The 12,261-nt window shown below is 44.3% G+C and overlaps 1 pseudogene; it reads left to right on the top strand.

The window, feature by feature from the left end:
• Nucleotides 1-927: 927 nt before the first annotated feature.
• Nucleotides 928-11,775, top strand: LOC101434722 (UAP56-interacting factor pseudogene; annotated as a pseudogene).
• The last annotated feature ends 486 nt before the right edge of the window (nt 11,776-12,261 follow it).

Below are 12,261 nucleotides of genomic sequence, written 5' to 3'. Positions count from 1 at the left end.
ACTGGGCGGCTCTCCTTATGGGGCGCACTCCTTGCACATGGGGCTCCCCTATGTGGGAACACCCCTGCGTGGCACAGCACTCCTTGCGCGCATCAGCACTGCGCATGGGCCAGCTCCACACGGGTCAAGGAGGCCCGGGGTTTGAACCGCAGACCTCCCATGTGGTAGACGGACGCCCTAACCACTGGGCCAAGTCCGCTTCCCTTCCATGAGGTTTTGATGGAAGAAAGAGAAAACAAAAGTACCCACTCTTTATTAGGAAAATTGATAAAGGGAAAAAAATATGATGGAGGTTCTTATTCATAGGAGAGTTCTGGCTCATCATTGCAGAAGAAGGCTCCAACTAGATTAGCCCCCGTTTGCAACTTCTAGTGAAATCCTCCATTCAGTCAACCACGATGTGTAGCTGCGCCACCAGCAGGGACCGTTGCTGTGAAGGACCTGAATTTGTGGGCCAAAGGTAACAGCCAGAAAGAGACACCACCTGCCCTTCTGTGCCTCTGAGCCGGAGCCCCACGGCACGTGGAAATCAGAAGTGGAAGAGCAGCGCAACGACACCCGGAGACGGCATTTAACAGGGCGGACGGTCGCTTTCTTCAAGTGGGTGTCAGGCAAAACCAGTAAGCGGACAAGCAGACCCCAAACCAAGCGGAGGAAGGAGCGAAACGTACAAATACAAAGACACTTCAGAGACACGCTACCCAAAACAAATGCGTGGCCCGTTTGCAAAGGGGTTCACACACACCAACTGCAAAGTGGCACCTGAGATAACCCAGAAGCTATTGTTACACGACAATGGTGTTGTGGTTGTTAAAATATTAAGAAATCCTTTCCAGAAAGAAAGACACATTGAATTGTTTGTGGGTGAAATGAGACCAGGCCTGGGTTTTGCTCTAAAAGTACTTCAGGAGTAACGGGAGCGATAAGATGAGGCAGACGAAGCAAGAGCGGTTAAAGCTGCACCTGCTGGAGCTTGGTTCTCAGAGGTTCGTTTTCTGTGCTCTTTACTTTTGTGAGGTTTGAACATTTCCAGAACAAATGGAAATATTTATAATCCTGTGATTTTTTCTTGAAGACCCTATGAATCCTGAGGATCAGGTTCCCCTCTAGTGGCTGCTGGCAAGACTGCGCCAGCTTCTCCAAAATTGAGTCAGAGTCTTCTAGAGAAAGTGCGCCAGGGCCCCAGAGGGCGGGGAGCCAGGCGCCAGAGCACCGTCTCCTGCTTCCAACTTTCGGAAGTCCTGGGAACGTTCCCCAAAACGGCTGCGTGTTAGCGTCACATGCATTACGAACGTGGGGAGGCCTACTTATAAAATAAAGCTGCAGTTTTAGAATTTCCAGTGATCCGGGGAGCCGATGGTGGCGGCTTGAACCCCAGGCTCAGCCCAGGCGGGTCCAGGGCGCGAGAGGACCCTGCGCTCCGCGTCCGCTGGGGCCGCTCAGGCCGGGCGTCCAGTCCCTTCCTCACTGACCCCCACCCCGCATCTGGGTCCCGCCGCATCTGGGTCCCGCCGCCTCTGCGCCTCGCGCCCCTGCAGGCTCGGGGCCCCAAAGGAGCCTGAATTAACCCCTAAGCGGGAGGTAAATCAGCCACCACTTCCCGGGGGCCTCCGTGCGCCCGCGCTCCGGGCCGCTGCGCGCGCACCCTCGCCTCCGAGGCCACCCACCCCGGAGTGGCTGCGCCGCTCTCAGTTGCGGGGACGCAGGGCGCAGGGAGGTCGCGGGGCGCCGGGCCAGTGCTGACCTCGGCTCCCCGGCCCCGGGACGCAACGACCAGCTCCCCAGGGACCTGAAGGCGGCGAGCCGCATCCAGGCTCCTGGGAAGGACGTAGCCATTGATAGTGTCGCGAGGGCCGTGGAGATAGAGAAACAGCGACATTGTCTTGAAGCGCGGAAGAGCTGGTTTTCTCCAGAGCAATTGCTCTTGATTTTACCTGATAACACGGAATCGTGCCGCTCAGTATTTCTCTTGGTGATATTTGCAGATCCAATGGGAACACGCGTAATGTTGAGGATAGGAAGGGGCTGGGCACTTTCCAAGAAATTTTTCTTTTTGCAGTTTATTTGCAGTGAAAATTTAAAACAAAAAACCCCAGCAGCCTAAAGACAAGGCCCCTCTGTTGCAGCGCTTAATGCACAAGTGCAAGAGATGGTCATAGCACAGAATGTTCCACTCTCAGGAGGTCGTTTTTCAATCGAGTACCCTTGGATATGTTCTTGGGTGTTTGAGAATGTGCCTCCGTTCACGCGAGCGCGCCTCAAGCGATCAGGTGAACCCTGAGTTCAGGCTCCCTCCTGTGGCTGCTTAGAAAAAAGACACATTCCGTTTCTACATTTTCTTCCAAAACAGAGTTCTCAACCTTTCTTGTTCCATAGACCCCTTTGCCAGTCAGGTGAAAACCATGGACCCCTTACTAGGTCCACAGTGTACTGTGTTATTTAATAAATAGATGACACTTGCACCAACACGTCCCCATAAAAACAGTGTTTTTTTGAATTTCAATTCAAGCTCATAGACCCCTTGTTCAGAAGCCCTGTTCTTAAACAGTTCTCAAACTTTTGAGACCTTGTACAATCTCAGAAATTACTGGAAATTAAAAAGCCTTGGTTTATGCAAGTTGCATCTATTAATATTTATTGTATTAGAATTCAAAACTGATGTTTTAAACGTTTATTAATTTAATTAAAAATAATAAACCTACTACGTAGTTAAATATATGCTCGCAGACCCAGCAGACCCAGCACTTCTACTCCTAGGTATTTGCCCAAGAGGAAGGAAACATATGGGTGTGAAAAAATAAAGTGTGGCACATCCAAACCATGGGCTATGACTCAGCAATAAAAATGAACAAAATATTAGTACCTGAAAAACATGGGCGATTCTCAGCTAATATCTCCAACACAGAAAGAACTCCTAAAGTGTGAGAAGAATTCAAGCAAAACCAAAATTTTAAAGAATGAACAAAAGAGCTCACAGAAAAAGAAATGCAAATGGCTCTTAATCATATGAAAAAATGCCCAGCCTCATTTATAATATGAGAAATACAAATCAAAACTCCTTTGAGACCATAATTGTCATCAAGTTGAAAGCAGTCATCCCAAGTCTGATAATGCACTCGTTGGTAGAGCTGCGGAGAACCAGGAACCTCATATATTGCTGGTGGGGATACAAATCCCCTGTGGGGGGATTATGGCAATATACAGCAAAATCCCATATGTTTTGCCCTTAGAACCACTGATCTTACCTCTGGGTCTCCACCCCAAAAATCCACTAGGAAATATGTGAAAAGAGTCATGCAAAAGTGTTATATAAATATATCTCCATAATACTTTTATTATCAAAAGGAAACAATGCAAGGATAAGCAAAAATTAATAAACATAGTGACTTGTGGTGGAGGGAAGAAATAGCACGGAAGAGACAGGAATGGATATGACACTTGTCTAAAGGTGAATTTTACAGAGTTTTAATTTCAGAACCATGTGCAAATTTTTGCGTAATTAAAAAGAAAAATTAAATTGTAAAGGAAAAAAAGCAACCCTTAATTATTGAAAACAAAATGAACTAAATGAACCTAAAAAGTCTGTTAGGCTTGTAGCATAACCAGGCAGAGAAATTAATTGAGCCAAGTGATTTATATTCCTAATAGAATGTAGTCTAAGGACAAAAACACTTCAAAGAAATTTAAACTTTAATACACTATTGATATGGTTATTTCGAAACAATTACACATATAGGATGAAGCAAATGATCTTGTTACTGTTGTTCAGAGCCAAGATTTTCAGCCTAAGAGAAAAGATATAAAAAACGTAAAATCAGAGAAGTAAAAACCCATAATCTTGAATTTGAATTGAAAATAGAGACTCATAATTTTCTCTTTAAAAAGTATTTTGGCAGCTGTGGTCCTGAACGAGATAGCAGAGCAAGGAGCTTCAGGGTTCCATCCCTCACAGAAGCTTTGAGAAACCAGAAGAACTATAAGAAAAACATCTTTCTCACAGCTCCAGGAAAGAGTTAAAAGAATGCAGTTGACAGGGCAGATGCTGGATTAAGAAAAAGGCACTTAAACGTGTAGGTATCATAGTGTATGCATATGGTTGATTGAGGTATTTAAAGGATTTTTTCAAGGTTTCCCAGCTTTGTAGTTGCTTTTAGCAGAAGAATTGGTCTGAATTATCTAAGTTCCTATTACTGATAGCACAAGTCCCATATCTGGTTTTATAAAATTATCCAGACTTTAAATATATTTTATACTCTTCTTTGCACCACAATAAAAAGTCCATCTATTTTTCTGAAAAAAAAAAAAAAAAAAAAGTGGCTAGACCTCATGGTGCTCTGGCTGGCCCCTCGCCCACCCCTCACCAGCTCAGGGCAGATCCCTGGTCCTGATTCTGAGGGGAGCAGTGTAACCCTTGTGCATTTACTGGGAGCAAGCACATCTAGCCCAATCTGTATGGTGGCACCTGAGGGACTCACCATCCAGAACTTGCCGTGTGTAGAAGGCAGCCCGCTGGGTCTCCTGCTGAATGCTGTGGGAGAGCACTTAAGTCCACCAAGGAATTGCTGGCTGTAGGACCTCTGGTGCAGTGCCTGGGACCATGAGGAAACTGTTTCCTAGGAAGAAGGGACATTTGTATCTGTAAATGGGGAAATTTGTAGAGACACACAGATGCCCAAGACAAGACATGGGTAGAAAGGATTAGGGTGGTACACTTTGGCCTGGAGCAGTTCTCTAAACTCATTGTATGGATAAGCCCTGTAGAGAGCACTCACACAGGTCAACAGGCAAAGACATCCCTTCCCTCCCCTCCCTTCCCCCTCCCCCTCCCCCTCCCCTCCCCCTCCCCCTCCCCTCCCCCTCCCCTCCTGTCGTTCAAGGAAAGCACTGTTATAACACTAGCTGGATACAAGCTTAAGGAATAGAGACCTCAGAGTCTAAGTTCTAATGACAATATATTAAAATATCAAAATGTCCAGGCCCAACAAAACAAAGAAACAGAAAGCCATGGCCCAGGCAGAGGGGAAGATTAAAGCATTTGAAACCATCAGTGAGGAGGATTAAATCTGGGAAACATGGGCACAGAACTAAAGGAAATCAGTAAAATGACAGATGAACTCAAAGAGAATATCATTAGAGAGATAGAAATTATTAAAAGGGACTAAACAGAGCTGAGGACAACAGTAACAGAAATTTAAAATTCCCTACAGTGGTTGAACAGCTGATTGGATCTGGCAGAAGAAAGAGTGAACCTAAAGATAAGACAATAGAAATCACCCACTGAGGAGCAGAAGGAAGACAAAAAGTGATCAGAGCCTGAGGAAATCGTAGGACACCATCCAGTGTACCATTATATGCATGGTGGGGATCCTAGAAGGAGAAAGAGCAAGGGGCAGAGAGAATATTCAAAGAAATATAACTGACAACCTCTTGAATTTAGTGGAAGACATGAATATTCATATCTAATACGCTCAATGAACTCCCATGGAGGCAAGAAGGCAGTAGGATGATATATTTAAAGTGCTGAAAGTAAAAATTTAGGAATCAGGAATTCCATATACAGCAAAACTGTCTTTCAAAAATAAGGGAGGGATTAAGACATTCCCAGATGAGTAAAAGCTGAGGAACTTCATCACCCTAGAGTGGTCCAATAAGAAAAACTACAGGAGGATCTGCAGGATGAAAGGAAAGGACAATAGAGAGTTGACTGAAGCCACATGAAGAAATGAAGATCTCCAGTGAAAACAATGACAGGTAAATGTGAATGTCAATACTATTGTATTTTTGATTTGTAACTCTGCTTTTTTAACTTCCTACAGGATCTAAAAAGCAAATGGATAAAATACAATGATAAATCAGTGGTTTGGGCTCATAATGTATAAATACGTAATTTGGGAAACGGACTTTGGCCCAGTGGTTAGGGCGTCCGTCTACCACATGGGAGGTCCACGGTTCAAACCCTGAGCCTCCTTGACCCGTGTGCAGCTGGCCCACGTGCAGTGCTGATGCGCGCAAGGAGTGCCCTGCCACACAGGGGTGTCCCCCGCGTAGGGGAGCCCCACGCACAAGGAGTGCACCTGTAAGGAGAGCTGCCCAGCGCGAAAGAAAGTGCAGCCTGCCCAGGAATGGCGCCGCCCACACGTCCCGTGCCGCTGACAACAACAGAAGCGGACAAAGAAACAAGACTCAGCAAAAAGAGACAGAAAATTAAATAAAAATAAATCTTTAAATAAATAAATAAATAAATACGTAATTTGTGACAAGAACCACATAGAGGTTTGGGGTTGGAGATGTTTAGGAACATAGTTCATGTATGCAACTGCAGGTCAGTAGAGATTTAAACAAATGAGATTGTTATAGATTTAGGATGTTAAATTTAAGCCCCATGTAACAAAAAAGAAAATATCGGAGAATATGCAAATGCATAAAGACAGAAAGTAGAGTTTGTGTTACCAGGGGTGGTGGTGTGGGTGGGATCTTAGGGAGTTAATGTAAAATTAGTGTAGGATTTCTGTTTTGGATGAAAGGAAAGTGGTGGTGAATGTGATTTGTCCCACTGAATTGTATGCTTGGGAGGGGATGGGATGAGAAGATTTAGGTTATATATTTGTTTCCACAATTAAAAAAAGAAAGAAAGAAACTAGATAGATAGATAGATAGATAGATAGATAGATAGATAGATAGATAGATAGATAGACAGATAGATAGATAGATCAATCGATAAGAATGATATGGCGAAGATGGTATAGCAGTTTGATATTATTGATGAATTGGATTATGTTTGTAAACTGGTCTTTTCCTCTGGGCATATTAGAATGTATTGGATTCAGAGGCTTGCTCTTACTTGATTAAGTGATGATTATGGCTTTGACTGGGTCACATCAGTAGGACGTTGAGTCCCTGCCCCTTGCAGAGAAGGAAGGTTGGAGTTTTTGATGTTAGAATTTTGATGCTGGAGTCATAGCTGGAGCCCCAGGAACTAAGCACACAGAAGAGCTTGGTTGAGAGGAAAGAGAAAGCCCCAGGAAGAGAAACAAGCCATGCATCTATAGCTGGCCTTGTGGAAAGAGCAGAACAGCTGAGCCCGGAGAGAGGCAAGACCCAGGAAGAGAGGAACCCAGGAAGCCTGAACCCTCGCAGACGTCAGCTTGCCAGGCAATAAACTTGGGTGAGGGAAGTAACTTGTGCTTTATGGCCTGGTATACCCCCCTTTATAAAAGCCAGCAGATTTCTGGTATTTTGCATCAGCACCCCTTTGATGACTAACACAGGTAGCAAAATGTTAATATTGGGGGGTCTGAATGTATGGGGGTATGTTGGGGTTCTCTCTATGGGGCTTGTATTACTTTTGCAGCTGTCATATGTTTGAAACTATTTCAAATAAAAGTTAAAGGTTTTCTTTCTCTGCCTGATAAAATGTTTTAGAAGAGATGGCAACATAGGACCCAGTACACAGACTATGCTCTGTAAATACTAGCCCCATCTTACTATTCTGAAAAAAAAAGGTAAAGAAAAGGAAAAAAATAAAGCATTTACCCTGTAAATGTTTGAGAGGCATCAAAAAAGTGATAAGGAAAGGTTTTCTTTAGAGAAAATTGCCAGCTAATAAACTCAGAAAAAATGACAGATTTAAAAAAAAATCACCCTTTTTATTCCCCTGCTAGGCAGCGGTCATCAGCGGTTGCTAAAACCACAAGGGGAAACTGTGCTGGGACCATCGCAGCGGAGGGTGTGTGGACCAGCTGGCCAGGCGTGGCAAAGCTGCCGGCGGGACCTGGCTCCTGGCGCAAGCCCGTCTCTGGAAGAGTCTGGCCTTATCAGCTGAAGCTGAATCCCACCAAACCTCTGAATCTCAGTTTCTATTTATATGAGCACAAAATAGAGAAGAAACATTTTAAAATCAGCCCAAGGGAGGAATTAACCAAATCCAGAATGAGAGTCTTTCCAGCAGACAGAAGGCAGGGCTTTCGCTGGGGGTGGAGGGTGGCTAAGCAGTAGATGGGCTCAACCTCAGACACCTAAAAGGCAAAGGCTCATACTAACAGAAATTCTGATCGCAATTACTTGATGTGCCATTTCTCTTTTGCTTGCCACGTCTCCAAAAGTTTGACAATATTCTCTGTCAGTTGGACTGTGAAATGACCTTCTTCTATATTGCTAGTGAGAATTTAAAACAGTACAACTCCTATGGAGGGATATTTGACCTTTTTTGTAAGAAAAATGATATATGCATTTACCTTTAAACCAGAATTCCACTTCCAAGAACTTGTTCCAAAGATTTATGGGCAACGATTAAAAGAAGGCATGTGGCCCTTCTCATAAGGTGAAAATGGTTTGTTATTCCCTTGACCCAGAAAACCCCACCAAATCATGCAAATCAAGAGGTTCATGTCTTCAGGTTCACTTTAAGAACACCCGAGCAACTGCCCAGGCTATCAAGGGTATGCATATGCGAAAACCACCAAGTTTCTGAAAGATGTCACTTTCCAGAAGCAAAGTGTGCATTCCATCGTCACAATGGTGGTGTTGTGAGGTGTGCCCAAGCCAAACAGTGGGGCTGAACACAGGGTCAGTAGCCAAAAAAAAGTGCTGAATTTTTGTTGCACTTGCTGCAAAATGCAGAAAGTATTGTTGAACTTAAGGGTTTTGATGGAGTTTCTCTGGTCACTGAGCATATTCCGGGGAGCAGTGCCCCTGCGTCGCCCCGTCCTACCTACAGAGCTCGTGGTCGGATTCACCCATACGTGAGCTGCCCCTGCCACCCCGAGATGATCCCTACTGAAAAAGAACAAAGTCTTCCTAAACCAGAAGAGGAGGGTGCACAGGAGAAAGAGACCTCCCAGGAGAAACTGATGAAACAACAACTTACGGCTCAGGAATAAATTCAGCATTCAATAAATGCAAATAAAAGTAAAAAAAAAAAAAAAGAAGGCGTGTGCACAAGGCTAATCTTTATTTGCAATACCAGCTTTATTTGCAATATCAAACTTCTGCAAACAGCTGATATGTCTGCCAATTGGAGACTGGCTGTCTCCACTATGGGATGCCCACTCTGGCGTTTTCATCAGTTGAAAAAGGAATGAGGAGTATTTGAATACACTGCTGCAGAGATAGTTCCAGGATCTATTGTTTAAGGGAAAAATGCTAAGTGGAGAAAAGCCTGAAAGGTATGCTACCACTTATCAAAGAAGGGGACAAGTTATACACTTGCCTATATTTTAATTTTTTTAATTTTTATTTTATTATTATTATTTTTAAAAGATTTATTTTATTTATTTATTTCTCTCCCCTTCCTCCCCCCACCCCGGTTGTCTGTTCTCTGGGTCTATTTGCTGTGTCTTCTTTGTCCACTTCTGTTGTTGTCAGCGGCACAGGAATCTGTGTTTCTTTTTGTTGCATCATCTTGTTGTGTCAGCTCTCCATGTGTGCAGCGCCATTCCTGGGCAGGCTGCACTTTCTTTTGCGCTGGGCGGCTCTCCTTATGGGGTGCACTCCTTGTGCGTGGGGCTCCCCTACGCGGGGACACCCCTGTGTGGCACGGCACTCCTTGCGCTTCAGCACTGCGCATGGGCCAGCTCCACACGGGTCAAGGAGGCCCGGGGTTTGAACCGTGGACCTCCCATGTGGTGACAGACGCCCTAACAACTGGGCCAAGTCTTCTGCCCTAAATTTTTTTTTATTTATCTCCCCCTCCCTTGTTTGCGGTCACTGTCTGCTCTCTGTGTCAGCTCGTCTTCTCTTTAGGAGTCACTGGGAACTGAACCTGGGACCTTCCATGTGGAGAGAGGTGCTCAGTCACTTGAGCCACCTCAGTTTCCTTCCCTATATTTTTAAATAGAGGGATAAAATGAAAATGTTAAAAACATAAGTCTACTTATATGAAAAGGGGCCAGGGTAGAGGGCACAGAGAAGGGAGCTAGACTGACAGTAATGTATCTTGTCTGTACTTAAGACTCTAGAACCATGTAAATTATATAACAAAATTAATTTTAAAGCAATTTCTAGTAATTGCAATAAAAATAAAACCATTAAACTTAGCTGTATATCAAGTTGGTAGCATAGTTACACAGAGAAAATCTCTTGACTGACGTTAAAACTCAGTTAACTGACTATATAGACCTTATAAGTTATACCAAAAAGAAAAAAAAATCTTTAAAATTTAGATTTAAATCTGATTTTAGTAAGCTTAATTACAAAGAGTAGTGTTGCTAAGAGTGCTTTGTATATATTGCTGGACAAACTAATGGAGAAATTGCTTTGGTGGCATTAAGAACTGGAATTTTCAGCATGGGAGAAAGAACATACAGATGTAAGATCAATGAGGTTCATTAAAAATGCCATAAACCTGAAATTTATTAGAAAGTATCAGTATGAATTCAGGAGGGATGTTGTCCTTAAAATAAGTGTAGCCCCTAGCTCTGTCCACAGATAAGACCTAGAAACAAAGACCAACCCAGCAGCGATGAGCTATATTGATTGAGGGCTGTAAGTTTACTTCCCTCAGAAATGAGCCAGGATTCCCTGGAAAAATAAGTGATTTCAGGTCTGGTGCAAGAAATTTCTCAGATGATCCTCGAACATTTTGTCAAAAAGCAAGGGTAGCATCGAAGTCTGCTATGATCCTTTCAGAAGACTCCATCAAAGATGGAAGAATTTCAGCACCAATAAGAAAAATAATGTCAAGGAATCAAAATACCTAAACTTTGTGTAAATAGGTAAAACCATCATGTGGCTAAACAAAACCTAACTGGCCACATTTTAAGAATGTTAGGGAACCAAGTCAATATTCTGAAAATCAGTCTTAAGAATAGGAGCCTGGGTGCGTGAGAGGGGGCAGCGGGCCTTAGCCTGGGACCCCCCGCTGGCTCTCCCAGCTCCACGTCTTCGGCCCTGAACCGGCTTGGAACCTGGCTGGCTGGAGCCATGGCAACTCTGGTGCAGCTGGTGAAACCCACGGCCATGAAAACTTTGACAAAATCAATATGTCTTTGGGAGATATAATCAAATTAAGTTGAAAGGAAGAAAAGAAGCGGGATTTTTCCAAGACTAAATAGAAGACTCCAACAAAATGGTACCCGGCAATTCAGGATGAGACTATGATGGGGCAACCGGCAGAATTCTGGTTTTGGTAAGAAGAGTCTGAGCCATTGAGCACTGCCCGGAAAGAGACGTCCTTATGGGGTTGGCATTGGCCTTGCAGCTAGAAAGGCAACTGGAATTCAAAAAGGCATCAGTCCTCTGACTCAGCCGTCTCCGGGTGACAAGAACACAGAGCGACCTTTTCCTATGTTAAAAGGAAAGCAGACTTCTAAGGTTGTCCCTCTCAAGAGACCTAACCGGTTAAGCAGAAAAAAATAACATTCCAGCCATTTAACCCACAGTGGAAATAAATCCATACATCAGAAAGACACACATGAGGCAACGCTTCTTTTCAGAAGAGGCATGGACACCAAAGCGGCGCTGCGGTAGGAGCCAAGCGATGGTCCACTGGGACCTCCAGCACAGGTAGAGGAGCTTCAGCAGGAAGCACCGGCCATCCTAGCCAGCGCATGCACCTCAGAAACCGCTGTACCCTCGCTCTTGGCAAAGCGGGAGCAATCTGATATGAAAAAGTTCCAAAGGTGTCCCCCTGCAACTTGACATAGATGGTGTTGGAAAACAGCCTGGGATGGCTTTGATCCATGTGGGATCCTGAAGGAACAGTGGACCACTCTCACATTTAACGAGGGGAAGCGGCTTTGGACCCATGGCATAGGTCCCAGGTCAGAGGGACTCTAGAGCGATGATGCCATTTGAAACCATGAATTCCTTGAAGAGTTTGTCAGAATAATTCGGGAAACTTTATTGCGAAATACTCACAAGGCTACACAACTCTTTGTTATTTTCATTTTTGGAGTTTTAAGAAAACATGTATAAAATAGCGCCCTGAAAGAATGACAGGGAGGATGTCACACATTTCCGTTCTCGGAGTTTTCGCGGTCGGCTCAGCACAGCAGTCCTCTACTTGGCTTCTTTGGTTCCTCATGCAGCAGAAGAGAGAGTTATTTTTATGCTGTGGTCTTCAGTATCTGTCTCCGTGCCTATTTCGTAGCCTTGCCGTGGTAAACCTCTTGTCTTTGGAAGTGCGATGGGGTCCCTTTGTCGCTGTCACTTACACTCTACTGGTGTAGAAGTCGTAATGCAGCTGTCTTTCCCTCAGAAGCGTTTAAAAAACACTCATTAGGATCCCAGTCTGGGGTTTTAAGATTTTACGGGAATATCAGG

This window comes from Dasypus novemcinctus, chromosome 24, assembly GCF_030445035.2.
Source record: "Dasypus novemcinctus isolate mDasNov1 chromosome 24, mDasNov1.1.hap2, whole genome shotgun sequence".
NCBI classification, from domain to species: domain Eukaryota; kingdom Metazoa; phylum Chordata; class Mammalia; order Cingulata; family Dasypodidae; genus Dasypus; species Dasypus novemcinctus.
Note: the sequence above shows the minus strand (reverse complement) of the source record. Positions and strands in the feature narration are given on the sequence as shown.